General features: G+C 41.0%; 2 pseudogenes; one reads left to right on the plus strand and one right to left on the minus strand.

Moving 5' to 3' along the window:
- Window positions 1-2034: 2034 nt before the first annotated feature.
- Window positions 2035-3076, minus strand: LOC140515826 (uncharacterized; annotated as a pseudogene).
- An 11023-nt stretch (window positions 3077-14099) lies between these two features.
- Window positions 14100-14919, plus strand: LOC140516314 (S-phase kinase-associated protein 1 pseudogene; annotated as a pseudogene).
- The last annotated feature ends 10229 nt before the right edge of the window (window positions 14920-25148 follow it).

Here is a 25148-nt window from a genome sequence, read left to right on the forward strand (position 1 = left end):
CCTTAGCAGTGTGTGGTGAGACATATGGATAGACCTTTTCTCAGAATCATGTTTTTAAATGTATAAAATCAGATATATAACATAATAAAGGAAGCCACTTACGTTGAAATATGGTTGTCAAAAGATCCTTGATCTATATATTATGTACATTGTTGTTGTTCAGTTGTTTCTGACTCCTTGTGACACTGTGAGTCATATCGTCCTTGGGATTTCCTTGGCTACGTTAGTGAAGTGATTTACCATTTCCTTCTCCAGTCGATTAAGGCAAGCAGACTTGCTCAAAGGTCACACAGCTAGTAAATGTCTGAGGCTGAATTTGAACTAAGTTCTTCCTGACTCCAGGCCCAGCACGCTATCCACTGTAGCGCCACTTGGCTATCTATACACTATGTTATGTAAATTATTTCCCTTATTGTCATAGCCATCATCCCAAGCCCATTGCCCCTTCCTTGTTACAGAAAAGAATAACAACACACACACACACACACACACACACACACACACACACACACACGCGCGCGCGCACATATGCACCAGGCACAATTAACCAAATATTTAATCAAAGCCAGTTGAGACAGGACTCATTTTGGACAGTGTTGACCACACACTCTACACCTCTCACCCTTTCTCTCTCCTGGAATATCTTTGTACCTGGTTTCCCTGACTCAGGTTGCTTTTCTCTCCATTTCCTCCTCCTTACAGCTGCCATTTTGTTGTACTGTGTGTCAGATCATGTCAGTTCTCCATACACACACACACACACACATATCAGTGACTCCCTGTTCAGTCTCTCTCTCTCTCTCTCTCTCTCTCTCTCTCGCTCTCTCTCTCTCTATATATACATATATATATATGTATACATGTATATATACACATATACACATATATCAGTGACTCCCTGTTCCCTGGATTCAAATCAAAAGCCTCAGTTTGAACAACTTTGGAGGGACTGTTTCTTTTCTTCAAAAAACAGTTTATTAATTTTCAGCTTCAAAACAGTTGCACTGTTGGTTCCTTTTTATCCAGATTGACTCCCAAATAAACCACACTAAAGGAGAATACATTTCAAGTCAGCAAGTTTCACAGTGCAGAACTAACACAGACTGCACAGAAACCTCACCAAATTTTTTTTTAAAGGAATTAAAAAAGATTAGCACACTGCCAACCTCTAGACTGCAGACAGGGAGTACTCACAGCTGGACAAAGGGCAAGGGGTGGGGTGAGATTCCATGGGTGCTCCCTACCCTGGAGAAAGAAAGCTCCAAACATAACATCTATAAATTAAAAACAAGTTTTGTACACAAGCTATTCAGGATTTCTCCAGCACCGAGTAATACAAAGCACAGTGAGATGGTACTTTTAGAGACAGCAGCTTCATTCCCTGGAAGTCGTAAGGAGATGAAATTGACTTGGCTAATGAGTGTGTATGTGTATATGTATACACATATGTGTGCATACACACATTTATATTTTATATATGTATATAAATATATATATATGTATATTTTTCAAAGAAAGTGGAGTGGAGTTAGGAGTAGGCACCCCAACTTCTGTGGCACATTATCCATTCTGTGAGTGGGAGAGGAAAGGGGACACAATTTGGTCTCAGAGAGGTCTTGTCTCTGTAATTTGCTTGGTTGCTAATGATGCAAGTGTAAAAAAAAAAGGAGACACCGAAGATTCCTTAAAGCTGAAGACCTGAACAGCACCCATTTTTGGCAAACTCCTGAAATGACCCTTCTGGTTTGGCTGATGCTTTGTATGGAACATTTGAGGTTTCCCATGGTGGAGTTCTTTATTGGATATGTTTAGCTCTTTGTAAGACAGGCTAACACTTCATTCACTGTTCTATAAAGAAGGGACACTGTTTAGGCAGAAAGATTTCCAATCCAGTAGGAAGAAAAGTGATTAGATGCAGCCTAGGAGCTGGAAATTATCGGAAATGGTTTACAAATGGTTGCTATGACAACAACCAAAAAGGTAATTACAAAATACCTACATCCTACAACATGCTTTAAAGACATTATTGCTTTGTGCTCAGATTCCCTTAAATGCTGGTCCCCAAAGTAATCGGTTCTTAGGCCACCTGGGATCTCTAGGGGAGAGTTGCAGAGACAGCTTTGTGAAATTGACATGGGGAGTTGAGTCTAGAGGTGGGTGGGTGGGGAGGAGAATGCAGCCTTCAGGCTAAAGATGAGCCCTCAGATGACTGGGCAGGCTGACCTCCAGAGGAGTCGGAGTGAGTGGAAGGAGCAGTGACAGGGTTGGGCTCGTGGAAGAGGCAGAGTCAGGTCCAGCATACTTGTGTGTAGGGGTGCTTCTCATCAGTGCATTTCAGTTTGTCTTCTAAGTCATCAGTTGTCTTTTCCAACTTGGCTCCGGGTCTCTCAGCAATTTTGGCAGGGAACTCTGCCTTCTTGAGTTTATCAGTAAGAATTGTTATCTCCTTATATTTGTTTTGTTTCTGAGAATTTTTTCTTCAGCAACATTCAGACACTTGAGGTTCTGTTCCATCAGTCTCATCTCCTCATACTTCTTCCTCCAATGGGCAAAGTGCCCCTCAATGATCACCAGCTTGGGGGACATCTCCTCACTTTCTGTCTGCTTCCTCAACAATACACTTGGGCTCTTCCAGCTCGATTTCTTACAGTTTCATCTTCTCTTCATTTTTAGGGGCCTGATTTTCAGTCACCTTCTCAGCTGTCTTCTCTGCCTCTTCTGCCTTCTTCAGTGGGGCAGCCAGGCGCTCCTGAGCCTGGTACAAGTCCTCCTCGATCAGCTGGATGTGACAATGCAAGGAAGTGACCTCAGCCTCAACCTATTCCCAGGCCAGCTTCTCCTTGTGCCCCTCCCACTGGGGGTGCTTGGCCCTCTCCTTAGCAGCATTTGCCTGCTGCTGCAGAGCCTGAATCCTGCCCTTCACTGACGCGGTCTTGATGCTGCTGATCTTGGTGCCCAGCATGTTCCAGTTCCCTCTCTGACTGCTGCTTGCTCTGTTCTGAACTGTGCTGCTTCTCACTGTTTGTCTTTTAAAGTCCTTCACAGCCTACTCCCAGCCTCCTTTTACACCTTATTCCTCTCCATGTACATTCCTGTCTAGCTGGACTGGCCTTTCTGTTCTCCCACAGCACTCCATCTCTCATCTTGGTGCCTTTGCAACTGACTGTCCTCCATATCTGGAATGCCTTCTTTCCTCATCTCTGCCTTTTTAGATGCCCTAGTTAAGTTCCTTCAAGACTCAACCCCAGTCCTACCTTCTACACAATGGAGCCTTTGCTGAATGGTGTCATTCACAGCTGCTATTATGTATGTGCCTGTATTTGCACATGCTTGGTTCCATCTCGCTAGATTTCACCTCCACAATAGCAGCCACTGCTTGTTTCCCTTTTGCCTTTCCATGGCCAGTGCCTAGTGTGGGACCAGCTCACAGTGATTTTTGAATAAGTGGTTGTTGATTGATTGAGAGGAAGAAGTCATATTTGCATCTCACATTTGTGGGTTTGAGGTGCACATGAAACATTTATGAAAGCTTGTTGAATTCTGTTTTCTGATAGTGCAATCTGATTGGTGACATTTTTGGAGAAGAAGGGAATGAAATAGCTCTGTAGGTAGTCTCCTTGGAAGGTCCCCTTCACATAAAATTTCTGAACTGCAAAGTAAAAGTCTTCTGAAATTTTCCTACACCAATAGAGTTTGTGCTCCCCTCCAACTCACATGCCTGATTCAGGGAGACTGCCAGCTGGTTCAGTTCAGTATTTCTGTTTTTAAAAACAGCTTTCATAATTGATGGATATGCCGTATGTGAACTAAAATGCCATATTAATGTCTTCAACTACTCAGAAGAGCTGTCATGTGGAAGAGGTATCAGACTTTTTCTGCTTGGCCCCTGAGAGCAAAATGAGGAACAGTGGAGAGACAAAATAAGGTGGGATGGCATTGTACGCTTACCACCAATTCTGAAGGCTCTCCTTCCTCACTTGTGTGCCCAGGGAGCCTCTGGCTCCTTTCAAGCCTCAGCTAATGCATCATGTCCTACAAGAATATTAAGGACCCTAAATTCTTCCCCCTCCCCCAGTCACTTTGAATTTACTATAGAAATAGATCGACAGAGAGGGAGGGTTGTATGGATCAGTGGATATATGGATGGACAGATAGGCTCTCCTTATTTGCATCTGTATTTTTCTCCCAGGAGATTGTAAAATATAAGCTCCTTAAGAGCAAGGGATAGTTTTGTTTTTCTCTTTGTTCCCTCAATTCCTGGCACCCTGCTTGCCATGTAGTAATTGCTTATCGAATTGAATTAACAGTCAGTGCTCTCTACTTGTGCAATGGACTGCCTTGTGAGGTTCCACTCACTGGATGTTTTCACTGAAAGACTGGGTCTGGTCATTGATTAGGTTTGGTAGAGTAGAGCTTTTCCTTTAGGTATGGCCTGTGAGCTCCTTTTCAACCCTGAGATTCTGGATGAAATATGCCATAATTTCAAAGTTTCAAAAATTAATAAGGACCATGATTCACTCTGATATCATTCTGTTGTATTTATATGGGAGACCTAGAAATTCCATATTTAGACCCAAAATAACAAAATATGGGCTTTGGGAGGAAATAGTCACCGCTGGGATATTGCCCAGATCATAACAATGCACCCACCAATTTTGGCCAGTGGAGAAGACTTTCCAACAATCTTCCTCTTATGCTCCCCTCTGGTTCTTTACCAGGGTTATTGCTGATGGAGGGAGGAGTGTGCACTCAATATTGTGAGGTTTCTAAACTATCAAAGGGGTTAGAAAAATGTCTATCATGGAACTTAGCTACTACTATGGGAATATGACTGGGCAGGAGAAGCTGCCATTGCTGCCATGAAAACAGGGTCAGCTGGGGAAGATGTGTGCTCTCAGATGATATAGGGGCCCTCTAAATTTCTTCTCACTGTGACAAAGTTATTTTCACCAGCCTAGGTCCCTCTCAGAGCAACCTTAAAACAATTCCCTCTGCTTTATTCATTTTGCCACCTGGATGCAAACAGTGGCTTTGGCCCAATCATCCATGACGTAAGTGAACAGTGCAGTTTAGGAGGTGACTTCTACCTAATTATTTCTCAGGAGAGGTAGATAGCAGTTGACATAGAAACAGATCAGTAAAGATGCTGGCATTTTGTCGTTCCATCTCTGGAATAATGACCTCATTATTGTGCAAAGAGACTTGTCAAAGGAATACAGGTTTCAAAACTGTACCTTCACCATCAATGCAGCAACTTTGATTTGTATTTTGCTTTCTTTTTTGTATTTTACTTTCGTCTCTATTTCTGTTGGCCTTTTTGGAGCCTAACATAACAGCCAGCGTGGCATACAATAATAAAAGAAGAAAGGACATCCCCTTAATGACCAAAGACTGACAAATAGGTTCTATGTTTCATATTTAAGACAGTAAAATTTATGGAAGCACCAACAGGAAATGGTAGATATGTAAGGAACCTTTCCAAATATTCTGATGATTCTAATTTTAAAAGCTGCCATAAAATAATTATGGATAATGAAAGCATGTCTTGTTAGATAACTGATACTTTCAAGCTGTAGAGTGTGGTGGGCCATTTATTAGAGAGGCAGTAAGGATTTTTGTAGGGGCCCTACACTGGAGTGTGCTAATGAGGTCAACTCACTCTACTCAAAAAGGAAACTGAGCAGTTGGGGGGGTGTTCTTTTGAACCAAAAGCAAAATGTAGATCTCTAGAATTGCTGTCCCAAGGTTAAATGCCCGCCTCCATTGACTTGGAGTATAGTGACCTAGGGGCTTCCAGAGGCATGTCCGCTTAGTTGAGAAATGTTGTGAATGAACCTGGCACTAATGTGCCCCACCCCAGCCCCATCATACACTGTGTTTCTTTTGTTCATACCTCTGAATTCCTAGGGAGTAAATGTCCTCTTCTATGCTGATCAGCAACCCTTTTGCCAAGCAGTCTTAGAAAGTCATGTGAGAAATGAGGAACTTGGAACCAGACCTTTCTGACTGTGAGGTAAGCTTCCTATCCACTACATCCTGCTGCCTCTTGTCTTGCCCCCTTCCAGTTACTGCTCTGCATCGATTTTGGCTCAGGGACCCTTAACCTTTTGGGAAGTCTGGACTCCTTTGGCAGGCAATCTGATAAAGCCTAGGGACATCTGTTCAGAATCACATTTTTGAGTTCATAAAAGAAAATACGTAAGATTACAAAGGAAACCAATTCTCCTGAAATACAGATAATAAAAAAATCATGGACTTCAGGCTAAGAACTCATGTCTTAGAGGTAAAAGGAGACCTTGGAGGCCACATAATCCACATGCATCTTTTTATAGGTGAGGAAATTGAAGACCAGAGAGAAGGTACCTTTTCCCAAATCATGTATATGAGTAAGAAGTTGCATTGTGGGGGATTGAACCCAGGTCCTGTGACCTCAGGCTAGCTTACTTTTCATTGCTTAATATTGGTCTAAATGATTATTATCTCAGGGGGTTAAACCATTACTTTTCATATGCAGGGGTGGGGAAACAAAACAAAACAAAACAAAACAAAAAACCTAGCAGTGTACAAGAGTTCACCCACCCCAATGATGAATAGAGCAGGATGAGCCATAGGCTACATGCTCAGAGGAAGTTTGTTGAAAGCTCCCCAAGTCGAAGACTGGGTCGGGGCAACAGGTTTTAGGGTTCTAACAGGAAAAGCCCTCTCCTCTTGCCCTGAACCCAGGGTCTGCTCTTGAAGTGGGATGCCGTGAGGGTTGTTAAATGGCCCTCTAAAACCAATCTATTTCCCCTGCTGACCTTGCCCTTCTTCACATGACTCTCTTAAGGCATTATGGGCTGATTCACTGAAGTTCAATTCTACAAGCATTTATTAATTTGCAAGTACTTTTTAAGAGGGGCCTAGGTATTACACCGAGTGTACATGCCAGACAGGCACACAAGACAGCGCATATTACAAGGTAGCCCCCAGCCTTGAGGATCTGTGAGTCTGTTTAGGTATGGCAGTCTTGACACAGATCAATGCAGAGGACCAAGTTTGAAATCATAGATGCTGGGTTCAAATCATGCCTCTGTTACTTGAGTAAATCTCTTAATACCTTTGGACCTCAGTTTGAAGGAATGAAAAGTGTGTTAAGTCCTGATGTGCCAGATATAGAGAAATAAAAGCCAAACTCTTCCTCCCCTCAAGAAGCTTATATTTTAATGGGGGGATACAATGCATACAGGTCAGTGGTGCCCAGGGGAAAGAGTTGTGGTCTCGGGAGCCCTACGTGGGGCAATCGGTTACCATGTCCTCACCAGCAGCAATAATTCCTCAGGCAATAGCTAGAAAGGGATAAGGCATACCAGTGTTCAGCGAAGATGTCAAGGAGAGGGCCCTTTCACCTCTAAATATATGATTCTTTGGTCCTAAAAACTATAATTTGATTGGGGGTCAATGAAAGTGATGGTAAGGAAGAGAACACTAAAATATAAATGTTAGATGTTAGTATCCACTTATAACTTAACTTCTGGTTGATTCGTTCCAGTCACTTAGTGGGGGCCTAACAGGAAGAGCACAAAAGAAAGGGATATTCTGGGATGTGAAGAAAGGGGGTCCAGAAATGTCTGGAACACTGAGATGCCTGAGGATTCAAGAGAGGCCCAAGGATGAAGGTGCACTGTGCATGCATGTGTGTGTGTGTGTGTGCAAGGAGGTTTGGGGGACTGGCAACAGAGAGAGAAGGATGGGTCCTGGATGACTGCTCAAGGCATCCTGAATGAGAGGATGTGGCAAGGCCAAGGTCAGGCTTCTAGTGAGGGGAGAATAGAAGTCCAACTTAAAGGTGATGAGAAACCACTTGGTTTCCCTGGTCTATTGATAAAAAGGCAGCTCTTCTAAATGGGACTCTGGCTTCTGTTGTGAGTAGCACATCTGCTGGCAAAGGTTTTCATAGTTCCCCTGTCATGTTCCTCAGTGCCTTTTAGGCATGTATAGAATTAGTATGCTTGTGTAATCCAGGCACCCTTTGCCAGCATTCTGCCAGTATTCATTCACTTGTATTTTTCATCCATTCACTCTTTCAGAAAACTAGTCACACTCTTAAAGGCTTGGAGGCTTTCTTTTTAAGTGGAGTGGCCTAGACTCTCAGACCTTGCAGGTGTGCTTTCTCTGCCAACAACTGGTACCATTAAGTGTCCTCACAGAATGAGCCCCATTTGGGCTGCTTTGTAAAGACACTTTCAAATCTCATTGTCCTAAGCTGCTGTGGTTATTTAATTGATCTCCCCCATACCAGGAAGAAATAGTATAGTAAGAAGAGAGTCATGTGAAAGCCCCCTTTAGTTGGCAGCTGTCAAGCATGTGCAGCATGATGAACACATTTTCCCTTATCCTGGGCACATTTCCAGTATACATACACCTCACCTTCAGGCTGTGTAAGCTCTAGAGTGGTGGGGAGTAGAAGGGAGGGAGTCATCAGTGTGAAGGAGGTAGACTCAGGCAAGGACGGGGACATCCTATCTGCTGCTGTTGCTTAAGGCAGCAGAATAAAAGCAGGTATTGGGGTCTGGTTGACGCACAGCCCAGCGTGGATCAAACACGTGCACTCCTATTGAAAATACATTGTAGTATTCTGCATTCAGGGGCCTGTGCCTGCTTTGGTGGAGGAAGTGGCCTGCCTTGATGCGATCCCAGTGCCATCAAAGTATACATAAGATACACTCTGAGTCTTGAAGCTGGAAATGAAAGAAGTGTTTTTTAAATACCCAGGGATGATTTGTACAGACTAGTGACAGATGCTTGGAGTAATAGAAACATTATTTCATTTTTTTCCAGATTCTGAAAGTAAGATTTCCATGAAAATGATGGTCTATCTTGTGAAATAGATTGTTTCAAAATAGGCTTTCTCTTTCAATAAGCATGACTTATGTTTTTGGAGCACTTCAAGATCAGTGAAGTGCTCTATATATATCGTTTCATTTCAGCCTCAGAACCCCTGGCGGGAGGAAAACCAAGACACAGAGACGTTAAGTCACTTGCTCAAGGTCATACAGCTAGTAGATTTCTGAGGTAGGATTTGAACTCAGGTCTTACTGCCTCTAGACCCAGAGCTGTATCTCCTACACCACCTAGTTCCTTTTATCTACATAATTTCTGAACAAATGCCAGCCTTTAAATAATGTTCACTTCTTTTCTTCCAAATGGAATTATTCTCTTTCATTGTTCTGTATATAAGCATAAAAGAAACACATATAAGTGCATCTTTGTCCAATTTTTGGCCTTTCAAAGAATTTTGGGAACTGTTGCAGAAAAGAAAAATAAGTGGGGCTCAGTGGAAGGGGCAGAGAAACATGGCAAAACCCATGTAAACTCCTTTTCTTCTTTTCTATTCACTTTGTTCTTGTATCCAGTGAGAATGAATGAATGAATGAATGAATGAATGAATGAATGAATGAAAAAGCATTTATTAAACCATTTCTCAGTATCATACATTGTGCCAAGTGTTAAGGCTTCAAATACAAAGGGGACGACAAGGACTTCTTAGTCTCATAAGAGGAGATGCCACATTTTGAGTAGGAATAGCCAAGAAAGTGATGATCCAGGATTGATCTGTGTGTGTTTGTCCTTCGTTGCCAAAGAAGGCAAGAAAAATGATGACATGACTTGCACTTGACTTTGTTTTTTGAGGGAGGGAGGGCTGTGCAGGTCACCAGCCTCACTTCTCCTCCAGAGCCATCTGAATCCAGTGACCAGATATTCATCAGGGTGACTGGAGATGACCCAGGATAAGGCAGTTGGGGTTAAGTGACTTGCCCAAGGTCACACAGCTACTGAGTATCAAGTGTCTGAGGTGAGGTTTGAACTCAAGTCCTCCTGACTCCTGCTCTAGTGCTTTAATGCATTGCACCACCTAGCTGCCCCTACCAGGATAGATCTACCCTGAGGTCTGAGGATAGACCCTTGGAAATGAGGCAACTGTGACCTTGAGGACAGATCACTGCTCTTTTCCAACTCTCAAGTTTTATGATTCTGAAATGAGCTGTTTTATCGCACTGACTTGTCTATTCCATCAGAGTCATAGACTTGACTGTGCCTAAAGGGACAACCAAAGTATACTTTGTTTGACCCTGTTCCCTTTCTGTTGCCTTCCTGGTGCAGAATGAAATGGGGTGATATCTCGAACCCACTGGTGACCTGGGCATCTTAGTAGTAATCCCCAATAGAAAGGAAATTTTCACTAATAATTAAGTATTCATTGGGATCATACTATGTGTCCAACGCTGTAAATGATTTAGTAATATTAACTTCAACTTTTTAAAGCCCTTTTTGTGATTAAAGAGACAGAATATTGAATGGAGATTAGTAATTCAGAGTTGTGTGCTGTGGGGGTGGGGTAGGAGAGAAAGGGGGGAGAAGGGAAGATGTGGAAGGGAAGGGGGAAGACAGTGTTGTATAGTAGGAAGAGCCCTGAATGTTAGGAGTCTGGAGATGAATGCCAATCCATGCTCTAACAGTAACTATCCATGTGGCCTTGGCCAAACTTTTTTACCTTCCCTTGGCCTGTTATTGATCATGGGTAAAATTCTAAAGATGGGCTAGTTTACATTCAAGGTGATCAGAGCCCTAACTACATTAAACTAGCCCTAAGTATACCTAGCACCAAATTCAGTTAAGGTATAGTGATGGCTGTACAAATTGCAGTCTAACCATCGCTGCAGTTCTGGGAAGGGGTTGCTTGACTCTCAGAGAAACTTGTCCTCATCTCTTCCAGTTCTGGGTAAAGTGAGTTTCAGGAGAAGGATGCCATGGTAATGGGACCTTGAAGTAGCAGCTGGAGATAGTTATTCTATGACATGGCCAAGAACTGTACCAAGCTGCCCCCCTAAAAATGTTGGTACATCATTTTTTTTCTAGATATAGTACTGAAAGAGACTTTTAGCTTATGACTTCAGGCAGCTTGTTTCTGTTGGTAAATATCTGCATCTGCTTTGTTCCTTCCCTTCTCTCAAGCCTGGCTTTTTATAAGATCTGTCTCATTCTCTTACCCTCTCAACTTTTTCTTGTCTTCTTCTCAACCCTTAGAGATATTTCAAAGGGCATGCCTAGCAGCCATAAGTAACTAAGGAAATCTGCCACACTGTAGTCTTTTCATTGGTCGTAAGATTACAGTTTTAATAAGTAGTAAATCGATCATCTCAGAAGTCTCCCCTAGGAAAATTAGTGAATCTAATTTTGTCCTTAAGGTTTCTTAGTAACTGGAATACCCATGGAATAATACGAGCATTACAACCATCTTAACAAGCCAAACTAGATTTACCATGGGGTAGCCCAGTGGCTTAGCAATTGGGCATTCATTGTGTAAGTAGAAAACAGTGACTTTCATTCAGCAAGTGTAGTTCCTTGGGGTACTCCCCAGGTCACACAGTGGGTACTCTCAAACAAGACTAGCTTCAGGATACTCAGTTGATATGCATCCACTCAAAACCCAGAGATCTGATTAGATTTTCTTGTCAGCCTGAGGACATAATTAGTTCAAAGTAAAGGCTTTCAGTTGATAGCATAGTTGAAAAAAGAGGTACTAATAAAATATTTCCATTCTAAATCTGGGTGTACTCCCCCACAAATATACCATCAGTTGGAAGAACAGTCACAAATATGGAGTGTGTATGGAGAGATAGATATACATAAAAGAACTTGTTGTTCTCCCCATGCCTGAAAGGCTGGCCCTTCTCACATCTTCCTTCAGGACTCAGCTCAAATCCCACGTTCTACAGAAGGCCTTTCCCAGAGTTTCCTACTCCTAGTGCCTTCCCCTTAAGATTACTTTCTATTTCCACTCTGGTTTTGTCATATGCATGTAGTTGTTTGAACATCATCTCCCTTGTTCAACTTTGAATGCTCCTTGAGGGAAAGACCTTGTCTTTGTCTCTGTATCCCAGTGTTTGGCATGGTGCCTGATATAACATTAGCACTTAATAAATACTTGTGGTCTGACTGTTGGCTCTTGTTTTATGCTGGTCTCACACTACTGGACAGGACCGTTTCCAAATTCTAACTTCTATAAGAATACTCAGTTGATTCATTGCTACTTTTCCATGGAATAAAGGGTGGGTGCACTTTTCCTTTAACACTCAGAAGCTTTCAGCTATAACTCTTTTAGAAGGGAATAGAAGGGAAGAGTCTTCATACTCCTAGTCATTTGACTAAGGAGGAACCTTAGCAGTTTTTTCTCTCATAAGGAGGGTCGATTCTCAGAGCCCTGACAATGAAAGGCATTTTCCTCTCCAAAAGAAGATTCATTGTTCCAGGCACCAAGGTCTTTGGAATACAGAATAACGATGACTGGCTAGTGCCAAGAGACACACCTGTTCAAAAAGAGCAGTCTTTGTCAGAAATGTCTCCCCAACTTAGGATCAGAAATTTCTTATAACTATACAAGTCATTCCCCAATTGATAAATGCTCAAAGGATGTGAACATGAAATTTTCAGAGGAAGAAATTAAAGATATCTATAATCATGTGAAAAAATGCTCTAAATCACTCTTGATTAGAGAGATGCAAATCAAAACAACTCTGAGGTACCACATCACACTTACAAGATTGGTAAATATGACAGAACAAGAAAATGATAAATGCTGGAGAGGATGTGGGAGAGTTAGAACACTAGTTCATTGTTGGTGGAGCTGTGAGCTCATCCAACCATTCTGGAGAGCAGTTTGGAACTATGCCCAAAGGGCTACGAAAATGTACATACCCTTTGATCCAGCAATATCGCTACTAGGACTGTACCCCAAAGAGATCATAAAAATAAGAAAGGGTCCCACATGTAAAAAAATATTTATAACGGCACTCTTTGTAGTTGCCAAAAACTGGAAGTCAAGGGGATGCCCATCAACTGAGGAATGGCTGAACAAATTATGGTATATGAATGTAATGGAGTACTATTTCACCATAAGAAATGATGAACAAGAAGACTTCAGGGAGGCCTGGAAGGACTTATATGATCTGATGCTGAGTGAAAGGAGCAGAACCAGGAGAACTTTGTGCACAGCAACGACCACAGTGTGCGACACTTTTTTCTGGTAGACTTGGAACTTCATAATAACTCAAGAACTAAAAAAAAAATAAATTCCCAATGTTTTTCCAAAGCAAAATGCCTTCCACACTCAGAGAAAGAACTACGGAATTCATTCTCAGAATGTAGCAGATCATGTTTGTGTGTGTGTGTGTATTTGTGTATTACGTTTTGATTTGTTATATGATTTCTTCTATTTGTTTTAGTTGGTCTACATAGCATGACTACAGTGAAAAGATATCCAATAGGAAAGTATATGTAGATCCTATACAGAATTGTATGCCATCTTGGGGAGGGAGGAGGAAGGAGGGGGGTTGGTGTGGGGGGTTAAAAGCTAAGTTTTATGATAGTGATTGTAGAACATTAAAAAAATAAATAAAATAATTTTTTTTTAAAAAAAGAAATTTCTTTGACTCTCTGCTGAGTTTTGTCTTGCTAAACTGTACCTGATCCCCATCAGTGTAACCCTTCTGCCAACTACTGAAGGCCAAGTCATTATGTACACTTAACAAGAAGCTGCCTTATGCAAGCACTTGCTAAAAAGCTGTTGTGCACCTTAGCCTTGTGTTTGATGATATAGGAGAAGTAGACTCAGAAGAACTAGACATGGAGAGTGAAGGTACTGGAAAAGACAGTGGAGGATTAGGTGCCATGAGTAGTGCAGATGTGTTGGCAGAAATCAGCAGAGAACACAGAGGGCTCAAATATTGGGAAAGACCTCACTAAGAATAGGTGGAACTAAACCTAAGGTTGTATTGGGATAGGGTTGGGCTAGATGGAAGACAAGGGTCTTTCCAAATAGGGAGGCTAGGATTGACTTTACATGCAGCTAGATTATACGACTACCTGTGTGATAAGATTTTAAATCGTTGATACTACCCCATTCTCCCCCTACAACAGTTCATTTAATAATAACTGAAGTTCTACTACTAACAGCTCCATCCTTGTAGGTTAAAGGCTGTTGTCCCATTAATAGAGGCTTTAGATTTTTCGGTTGTTTCCAGAAGCCTTGTAAATAGAGTGCTGGATTTGATTTCAGAAAAATGCGGGTTCGTAGTGGTCTTGGTGCTCCGCGTTGCCTCAGGGCCTTTTCTCCCTTCATCGCCTGTCCCTTAGCCCACTGGGTCTTCTCGGTTCTTCCAGCTTGCCCTCCGGGGTCCCTGGGGATCCAGAACCAAGCCTTCAATAAAGTTGCTGAGTTGTGCTGGAGAGATATTTGAAGTTGGTGTTGAAATTGCAAAGCAGTCTGTAACTATCAAGACCATGTTGGAAGACCTGGGAATGGATGATGAAGGGGATGATGATCCAGTTCCTCTAGCAAATGTTAATGCAGCAATATTAGAAAAGGTAATTCAGTGGTGCGCCCACCACAAGGAAGAACCTCCTCCTCCTGAGGATGATGAGAACAAAGAAAAATGAACAGATGATATTCCTGTTTGGGACCAAAAATTCCTGAAAGTTGACCAAGGAACCCTTTTTGAACTTATTCTGGCTGGAAACTACTTAGACATTAAAGGTTTGCTTGATGTCACATGCAAGACTGTTGCAAACATGATCAAGGGAAAAACTCCAGAAGAGATTCGCAAAACATTCAATATCAAGAATGACTTTACTGAAGAGGAAGAAACCTAGGTATTCAAAGAGAACCAGTGGTGTGAAGAAAAGTGAAGTTTTGTGCCTGTTGACACTGTAACACTGTAAGGATCATTCCAAATAACTACTTGCACTGCTCTGTTTATAATTGTTAATATTAGACAAATGCAGCAGCAAATCCATTGTATTAGCAGGATATCGATCATTCCCATTGCATGTGTAGTGTTTTTTGAGTCCAGAGTGTAATCCTATGGCTGTTTTAACAAGTATAATCAAAAGTCTTTTTACTTTGGTCTGAATAAACTGAAATTGTATGGCTTCTGTATGGAAAGTGGCATTTTTGGCTTTCCTTTTCTTATTTTGTAAAGCAGTTTGTCCAGTTATTGTCCAGCTTTAAACTTTAGTTTTCTTGCTATCTGACTTGCCCTTTAAGAAATGTTGGCATTGTAAATAAAACCACTTGCAAAATTTTTCCACAATAGAATTAACAAAGTGTTATCTTTATTCATGAGCTTGAAACAGGCAAAAGGCCAACTGAGGTAAATGTTTTGAGTGGTTTTTCTTCATGGATGTTTTTTTTTTTTCAGTTTCTCAGAGTTAAAAATTAGAGAACTACTGGTGTACATTAAGACTTAGCTCTGCAATATATAGCAAACAGGCCTCCTTTAATTGGATGTGTCTTTTTGAATGCTGTCCAACTTGAGTGTTTTTTTCTCACTGGAGGCCCAGTTACTAACCAGCAAGCAGCTTGTGGTTATTTGGCAGAAATGTGAACTAGATAAAAGTTGTTAAGCTTTTCATAATTAAACGAGACACTTAATACAAAAAAAAGAGAAAAAAGAAAAATGTGGGTTCACATCACTCTTTTGGCAACAAGTAGCAGTGTGATCTTATTTATATCACCTAACAATTCTTTGTGACTTGAGTAAATGGCCTTGGATCGATCTATTAAATCATCGATAGGTTTTGATCTCTGTGGATTGTAGACGTTTCCACCCTAGGAGTTTCCTCTGCTAACAAAAATTATAGATTCTTCCTGCTTTGATAGAAGGGAAAGGAGAAAGGCCAGGAAGGTGCTGGCAATCTAAAAGAGAGGGAAAAAAGCAAAGAAAATAGAAGCCCCAAAGAATATGCTTCTTGATTGGACCTTGGGCTGGTCTTGGGGTATTTCCAGAATGAGAGATTCTGGAAGGACAAAGATGTTGCTTCCCTTCATGGTACCCTCCTCTTTTGTGACTGAGCACTAGATAGAGTCCTAACTGCAGGCGCCATAGCTCCTAAGTCTCTCCATGCCCTCAATCCTCCAGATGCCAATTGATGACCTCAAATGGAAGGTGAGCAGGAAACCCTGAAGAAGTTGAGTCGATAGATTTCATGTGAATAATTGGTATCTCTTGAATTGCTACCTTGTTCTCAGTACATGACCTTCCTTAACCTGCCAGCAATATCAGAATCAGTAGCATACTTTGAAATGTATGGAATTCTGTATTGTGGAGGAAAAATCTCCACATATTTTATATGGAGACCATTTAATTAGACCGTATCAAATCCAAATTTGGTAGGGTAAATTGAGATGGATTAGAGATCTACTAAAGAGATATAGCTTTGAAATATCAGTGTATAATTATTTATAACCTACTTTTCTTGAGTAACATCTTTCCTGCAGTAATAGACCCACCATGTAGTTACATGTGTCTAATCGAATAACTTTTTAAAATTCTCAAAAAAATTTAAAATCAGAGGAACCTTTCATTCTAATATGTGTTATAATGCATTTTCAATAATGGAATTGAAACTAACTCATTACTTATAGCATTATAAAAAGATTCTTTTTTTACGTATAGCTTGTGTTTATTTGGAGACACAAAGCCTCTTGAACTATTAGAATGTACCAGGCTATATTACACACATTCTAAAGGAACAAAAGCAGTGTGGAACGGTAGTTGGAGGGTTTACTTTAGAGTCACCAAAACCAGACTGCCTCTGTCCCCTATTAACTGAAAATAGGCACATGATTTAACCCTTCAGTGTTCTAGGTAATTCTTTAAGACTATAGTAACACACAAATTTCCAACCTGCACTGGAGGAGGGAGTTTCTGCCCTGGAATATCACAGTGTGAGTCACAGATCTGAACAACCACCACCACCAATACTACCAACAATAACAACGAATCGAAACTGAGGCATGTCATGGTCATTAACTTTTTAATATTTCCTGAGATAATTATGATTGTATTTGATACTGCACCTGGATTTGTATACTCTACTAACTTGGATTTCATCTCTTGGACTTTGTATTCTGTTGTTGCTGCTGATTCATCATCATCACCATCATCATCACCATCACCATCATCATCAGCATCACCATCATCGTTATCATCATCATCACCATAACTACTTTTATAGATTTAAGGTTCACAAAGCTCTTTAAAAATAATATCTCATTTGATCTTCATGACAACCTAGAGCAGTAAGTTCTATTATTATCCTCATTTTGCAGGTGAGGAAACTGAGGCAGAGGGAGGGAAAGTGACTTGATCAGTATTGTATAGCTACTAAATGTCTGAGATGACTCTTTTCATCTGACCCTTCAACAGTTCTGAAATTAACCAACCAGCTAATTAGTTGTTGTCTAGCCTTCTTCTCTTCATCTCATCTATAAGTCTAGCAGGACAGCCTAGCTCAGATACTTTGCTAAAGAAAAGGACAACTAGATATTGAGAATTTACCGGGTGTACCAGTCTAGTATTGCTGTTACCAAAGGAAATGAGGCTTCTCTGCTATAACAAGTTCTTGATTTCTTGATGAGCCCATGCTGTCTCTTTCTGATCCCCAAATAATTTTCCTTCTTTAATTTTTAATGAACTAGAAAATCATCAAATATTAATATTTTCATATAAAGAGACAGAAATAGAGGATTGCATATGAAACCGTGAATCTATTCCACACAGAGTGTGTGTGTGTGTGTGTGTGTGTGTGTGTGTTTGTGTGTGTGTGTGTGTGTAAAATGGGGCTTGGAGCATGGCCAGATCATTTATGATGGAGGTGCTCTGCTTCTCTGCATTCCCCTACTATATGGGTGGGAGCAGTCACGTTCAGTTGTACAAGAAGCTGGAATAGGCTATGTTTTTAAAGCTGACAGCCTGGGACAAGCTCTTTCTTTTCTACTGTGTCTCAAGGGTGAAGATCACTCACAGGTCACCCGGAGTGTGGGCATCATGAACTGAACCCTTAGGGGAAGGACTTCTTTCCTTTCATCTCCTTTTTATCCCTTGGCTTTGAGATATGGGCCTAGGATTTCTGTTTTTCTTCTCTGGTATTGGTCCTTCTTGGTTTCAGGTGCTAGTGACAATCCTTAAAGAACCTGTAGACTCAGTCACATATAGTCTCAGACCTTTACTAGCTGTATATAGATCTATATAGCTATTGTATATTATATCTGCAATATATAGCATTGTATATTATGTTGTTCAGTCATATCAGTTGTGTCTGACTCTTTGTGACCCCATTTGGGGTTTTCCTGGCAAAGATACTGGAGTGGTCTGTCAGTTCCTTCTCCATCTCATTTTATAGATGAGGGAACTGAGGCAAGCAGGGTTCAGTAACTTGCCTAGGGTCACACATTAGTAAGGTCAGATTTGAACTCAGCAATATGAGTCTTCCTGACTTAAGGCCTGGCTCTTTTTCCACTGCATGCCATATGTGTTTGTGTATATAGGTAGATATGTGTGTGCATCTTTTCCTTCTTAGGAGAATTTCATCTGTGGCCAGCAGCTGAACTTGAAGATTACTCCAAGGGCAGTGGAAAGGTGTGGTGGACATGAGAAAACTGTAGTACATTATAAATATCCAATTGCAGAAGAGAAATATTCAAGCTGCATCATCAGTGAAATGTATGATAAAGAAAGATAACCTAGTGTTCATGCGGCAAGTGGAAAAGATAACCGATCTTTGCATTGTCAAGGGAAACTGAGGAAGGCCCCCAGTATGTTGAGTAGACCCCTCTATCACAAATGCATGAGAGTATGGAAGTATCAAATTTGAAAACATCAAGCACTATATTCATAGGTATTCCTCATTTATTTCCTTTATAAAAAACATTAAAATCTTTATTTACATCACATTCATTTCAAGATAACCCTTCCTCCTCCCAGCTGCCTAAGCGCCCAATAATCCTTCTTTTACAGCAAATAAAAACAGTTAAGTAAAATAAACTGATGTAACCACCATATCTGGTAGGGTATGCAACCTTGCACACCTGTTTTTTTCCACCTCTCCAAAGAAAAAGAGGAAGGCGCATTTCCTCCTTTCTTCTCACCTTTCAGTCATTTTCCACAAAAGCAGCTTATAAATTCCTTAAGAGCCAGCCTTTGATGTCTATTGCAAAAAGTACAATTTCCTTTACTTTGATGATGATATGTGTGTGTGTGTGTGTGTGTGTGTGTGTGTGTGTGTGTTATGACCAAATCTGGGTAGTATATCAAGCGAAACAATGCTAGAGGGAGCTCCAAAGCTAAATCAAGCATGACTAAAACTGTGGCATCCACTTTTTCTACCCCCTGCTGGGGAGGACAGTGCCTAGTGAAGGGGAATTCTGCTGGTCTTCTTCAGACTCTGTGGGAAAGGAGAAGAATGGAAGAATGGAGTCTACACTTTTTAATGATTCCTGGCTATACAGGAGAGCCAGTGCACACATACCTCAGCATCACACACTTATTTCACCCTTCAGTTTTAAATAACAGAAAATGGTCCTTTGAGGGAAAAAAAGCAGAATTGCTAATGTTATAGAGCTCATCCTCTTGGTCCTACTTCTAAGAGAATTGTAAAAACTGAAGTGTTTTGGAGCTCCAAGGGGTCTGAGAAAGCATGGAGCCCACTGCGCTCATTTTACAGACGAGGAAACAGAAGTCCAGAGTGGAAAAACCAGTTGTTTTGAGATTGTGACAAATTAGAGTTGGTGCCTGGACAAGAATCAGTCAGTAATTACTTTAAATGGGATTATTTGTTCCCATTGAAGTTGATCTTCTCCTTTGTTCCCATGATTCTCCTCTTCCTCCTCCCAACCTCCCTCCCCCTAACCTCCCACCCCCCACTGCCATCTGTCCTTGTTAGACTGGCATTTATCTTATCGGCATGAGATCAGTGAGTACAGGCAAATACTAGGAGCTTTCACTCTGTCACTGTCCAGGTCATTTATAAACATCCAAAATGTGAGCAGTTTAAGCATGGATCCCTGTGGGATGCTACTTTTTACATTTTGCCTAGGTGGTGGTCAAATCTTGTCCTCTGATCCCCCCACCACTGAGAAGCAGTTGCTTATCAAAACAGAGACAAGTTTTCCTTATCTCCTTGATGACTGCAATTATGACTCCTGGTGGCCTGCCTTTTTGTTATTTGCATGCCCTCACCCTCTTGACTTAAGTATAAGGTCCTCAGCCAGACATAGTTGTGCCTTAATAACCCCTTGTGTAGTGTTAGCTCTGGTTGAGGGGCTGAACATATACATGGGTGCTATACAAGAGAGTATTTAGAGCCAGATGCAAAAGTTAGAGAGGGACAGAGACACTCCATACATGGGTTACTACAAGGACACAAATGAGAAAAAGTGTTTAGAATGACTGAAAAGGCCTACTGTGTGTCCAGCACTGGGCTAAGCACTGAGGGTACAAATAAAGTAGACACAGAACCTGACCTGAAGGAGCTTATGTCTCACATCACCAGCCATTTCCCTCAGGCTATCCCATAGGCATAGGCATTGCTGGTCCTCTGCCAACCCAATCTTCTTTTTCATGAGGTAACCCTGATCCTTCACGTCACTCTAGTTCCCTAACTGGGAGCCATCCTTGACTCTTCTCTCTCCATCATCTCCCCTCAGTTTCTAAGTCTCATCAGTTTGATCTCCAGAGCATCTCTCACATCTGTTCCCTTTCTTTGATCAAATGGACATCACTCTAGTTTGGGTTCTCATAACTTCTCACCTGGATTTATAAAAAAATATTTCCTTCATGTCTTTTGTTTTCATATCACATTCTTTTCTGAATATGTCCTTACCCTCCCCTCCCCAGTTGTAACAGATTCAAGGAAGATTTTAAAAAGCAAGTTAGCCAAATCAACTAACACATTAAACTGACTGACAGTATATTCTATACCCATAGACCCATATGACTCTGCTCCTCCTCCAAGACATTATAGTTATAGTTATGTATACAGAGCTCAGCATATTTTTACATGGTTGTAGTCATTGGATGTTGTTTTCTTGCTTTTCCTTCTTTCTGCCTCGGTTAAGGTCAATGACTTGTGTTTGTCTCATTTTTTTATTTTAATCATCGTTTCCCATGGTACAGTGATTTTCCATTACATTCATGTACCATAATTTGCTTAGCCATTCTGTAATGGATGGACATACACTTTCTTTTCAGTTCTTTGGGACTACAAAAAGAGCTGTTTTTGATCTCTTTACAGCATGTGTTGAGTACCGGGATCTGGGAGTCAAAGAGGATGGGCATTTTGGTCACTTTTTGTTTTTTAGCATAATTCAGAATTCCTTTTTGTAGTCATTGTGACCATCTTTCCACAAGCTTTCCACCACTGATTATTTCCATCTTTTGCTGTCTTTGCTGGGTGTGAGATAAAATCTCAGAGTTGTTTTGCTTTACGATTCTCATATCAGTCATTTGGAGAAATCTTTCCACTGTCTCCAGAGAGTTTACAATTCTGTGTGGATCCATTGCAATCCAAAATATGCTGGGGATGGAGGGGAGTGTGCCAAGGCTTCTGCTTAGGTCCAAAAGTCAACTTCACAAGTATAAGACTTGGGAGAGTTGCCATGGATCCGTGGATCTGAAACTCTTTGGAAGAATGATAATAAGTGTTGCTTATATAGCATTTTAACGTTTGCAAAGCCATTTGCAAACAGTACCTCATTTGTTCCTTGTAACAATCCTGAGAAGTAGGAATATAATTATCTCAGTTTTCCAGATGAGGGTACTTGGGTTCAGAGAGGTTGAGTTACTTGTCCTGGATCACACAGCTCAGTAAGTGTGGAAGATAGGATTCGAACCTACGTTTTCCTGACTCTAGGTCCAGTATTCGCTGCATTATGACATTCTTCTTAAAGGCCTGGGAGCTTGAATGGACCGCATGCTCAGTAGGAGTCAGTCATTTGATATGTTAGCCAGAAATGCTAACGCTATCTTGGGTTCAACATGTCTTAAAGAGAACTCATTATTTTCCACCCTGGAAACCCCACTCTCTTTCAGAACATGCTCTGTGGAAGGCATCTTCACTTTTCTAGTCACTCACATTCACAGTCTTGGCATTATCCCTGACTGTTCACTCTCCCTCGCCCCACATATCCACTTGCCAGATTTTGCTGTGTCTGTCTCTACAGCATCTCTCACCTACATCCCTCTTTCAGTTACTATGTTAGTTGAGGCCTTCAGTTCCTCCAACCTGATTTGGTCTCTCTGCCTCAAGTCACTCCCTAATCTGTTCCATCCATATAGTAACCAAAGGACTTTTCCTAGGGCACAGGTTGGACCATGTCACTCAACATATTCCAAGGGCTCCCTATTGCCTTTAGACTTGGATACATACCTTTGACCATTTAGTAATTGGGGAATGGCTTTTTGTCGTATCAGTTTGATTCACTTGCCCATTTATCTTAGCAATGAAAACTTCTTCATATAAACTTGCTTGCTGCAAAGATTTCTGCCACTTTTCTGAATTTCTTTTAATATTAGCTGCATTTGTATTTTTTGTGTAAAATATTTTCATTTGATATAATAAAAATCATTTATTGTACTTCTTGGGAACCACTCTATCTCTTCTCTGGTCATGAACTCATTCTCTACGTATGAATCTCTTAGGTATGTTTTCTATATTCCTCTGATTTGCTTATGATATCACTATTTATATCCAAGTCATGTACTTGTTTGCAGAATATTATGGCATACAATGTGATCCCTATCTAGTTTTTTGTCAGGTGACTTTATTTTTCCCAAATTGTTGTTGTTCAGTCATTTAGCGGTATCATATTCTTTGAGAGCCCATGCACCATACAGTTTTTTGGGATAAAGATAATGGAGTAGTTTGCTGTTTCCTTCTCCAGGAGATTGGGGCAAACAAAGGTTAAACCACTTCAGCAAGATCCCACAGCTGGTAAGCGACTTAGGTCAAATTCGAACTCAGTTTTTCTGGACTCCAGACCCAGTGCTCTTATAACTGATCTAACTGCCCCAGTGTTCCTAGAGTTTTCATAAAAAATGAGTTCTTACCTATTTGCTTAGATTGCTGGGTTTTTCAAATGCTAGGTCTTTGTGTCCACTTACCTTTATCTATTTTGTACCTAATATATTCCTCTGATCAGCCTCTTTATTTCTTAAATGGCACCAAATAGCTTTCATGATTATATTTTTCTTCCATAGTTTTAAATCTTGTACTTAACAGATTTTGCATTAAATCCCTCGTTATTCTAGACCTTTTGTTCCTCCACATGGCGCTTTCTCTTATTTTTTTAATTCACTAGAAACAAATCTTTTGATAGCTTGATGTATATGGTACTGAGTAAATATATTTATTAGGATTTTCTGTCATTATTTTTATTTTGGCTGTGCTTAAGAAAGAGAAATTAATATTTTTTCCATTATTGAGATCTCTATTTCTTTAAAGTATATTTCTTAAGGCGGTTTACATAGTTTCTCTGTGTGTGTTCTGGAAGGGCGACTCCCGAGTATTTTATTCTTTCTTTAGTTTTTTAAAATGGAATTTATCTTTGTATCTCTTTCTGCTATATTGTTGAGTATTACAGAGAAATGCTATGAATTTATTTTATGTCAAGAATATTTTCTAAAGTTGTTAATTATTTAATCGGTTTTAAGGTATTTTGAGAGCTCACTAATAAAACACAAAGAAACTGCATAAGGTGGTCATTTTTTTTCCCTCTTTACTTATGCTGATTCCTCAATTTCCTGTTCTTGTGTTATTTGCCATAGCTATAATTTCTAGTACTATTTTGTGCAAAAAAAGTGATAACGGACATCTTTCTTTTTTTCTCTGATCTTACTGAAATGAACCCTCATTTACTCTATTTAGAAATCATGCTGCCTCTTGATTTTTGGCAGTTACTAGTTATCATGTCAAGGAAAGATTTTCACAACTATGCTTTCTAATTCATTAAAAAATTTATCATTATTCAATATGTGGATTAAAATTACCATAGTTTTCCCAATATTGAACCATCTCTGCATCCATGATATAGCCAAATGAAGCCTTGTAATATTGTTTAATCTTTATAGTATTTATTATAGCATTTGTCAATATCCTATTTAATTTTGGCATGAGATGGCGGAGAAGAAAGACGCACATACACTAGCTCTTACCCCACAGCCCATAAAATACCTGTAAGGAAGAACTCTTAAGAAATTCTAGAGCAGCAGAAGCCACAGAACAATGGATTGGAGGAGATTTCTAACCCAGAGTGACCTGAAAGACAGATGGGAAAGGTGTGTCACACTGAACATGGAGCAGAGCTCAGCCCAGCCTTAGCCACCAGCATGGAGAGGAGCAGAGCAGAGCAGACTTCAGGGACAGAATCTCCAGTGGCAGCACAGATCCCTCAACCCACAGGCACTAAAGGTCAGTGAGAGGGTTTTTTTTGGCTGGTGGAGAAGGGAGCAGGGTGCCCCCATAACTCAGGCCTCCTCAGGTGGTAGCAGTGGAGGCAGTAGCAGATGGGGGCTCCAAAGGCAGGCAGTGGCCAGCATCCAATGTTGAAGGTGTCAACATAAAGCCCCTGAGGGGACTGAGCCCTGTGTGGCAGCCCTGCCCCCACCTGAGCAACTGACCTTAATCTCACACTGAATAGCAGCCCTGCCCTCACATAAAGCCCCTGAGGGATTGGAGCAATTCATCTGAATCTCAGCCCCCAGTGCTGGCTTGGTGGAACTGGAGGTGAGATGGTTGTGGAGAGGAAACTCAGAAGTCAAGTAACTGACTGGAAAATGCCAAAAAAAGGAGGGGGGAAAATAAGACCATAGAAGGTTACTTTCTTGGTGAACAGGTATTTCCTTCCATCCTTTTGGATGAGGAATAACAATGCATACTGTCAGAAGAAGTCAAGGCTTCTGTATCCAGTACCCCAAAAACAAATATGCAATGGGCTCAGGCCATGGAAGAGCTTGAAAAGTGAGTCAAGAGCTTGCTAAAGGAGACCCAAAAAATGCTGACGAAAATAACACCTTCAAAAATAGGCTAACTCAAACTGAGTGGGAGGAAGAGCCAAGATGGCAGAGTAGAAAGATACACATATGCTAGTTCTGAACCCACAGCCCCTAAAATGCCTGTAAAGAAGAACTCCCAACAAATTCTGGAGCTGTGGAAGCCACAGACCAATGGAGCAGAGGAGATTTCTGTTCCAAAGAGACCTGAAAAACTGACCCAAAAGGCCCATCACACACTGGACCCAGAGCAGAGCCCAGCCCTGCCTCGGCTGCCCTGCA

Source organism: Notamacropus eugenii, chromosome X (genome assembly GCF_028372415.1).
Source record: "Notamacropus eugenii isolate mMacEug1 chromosome X, mMacEug1.pri_v2, whole genome shotgun sequence".
NCBI lineage: Eukaryota > Metazoa > Chordata > Mammalia > Diprotodontia > Macropodidae > Notamacropus > Notamacropus eugenii.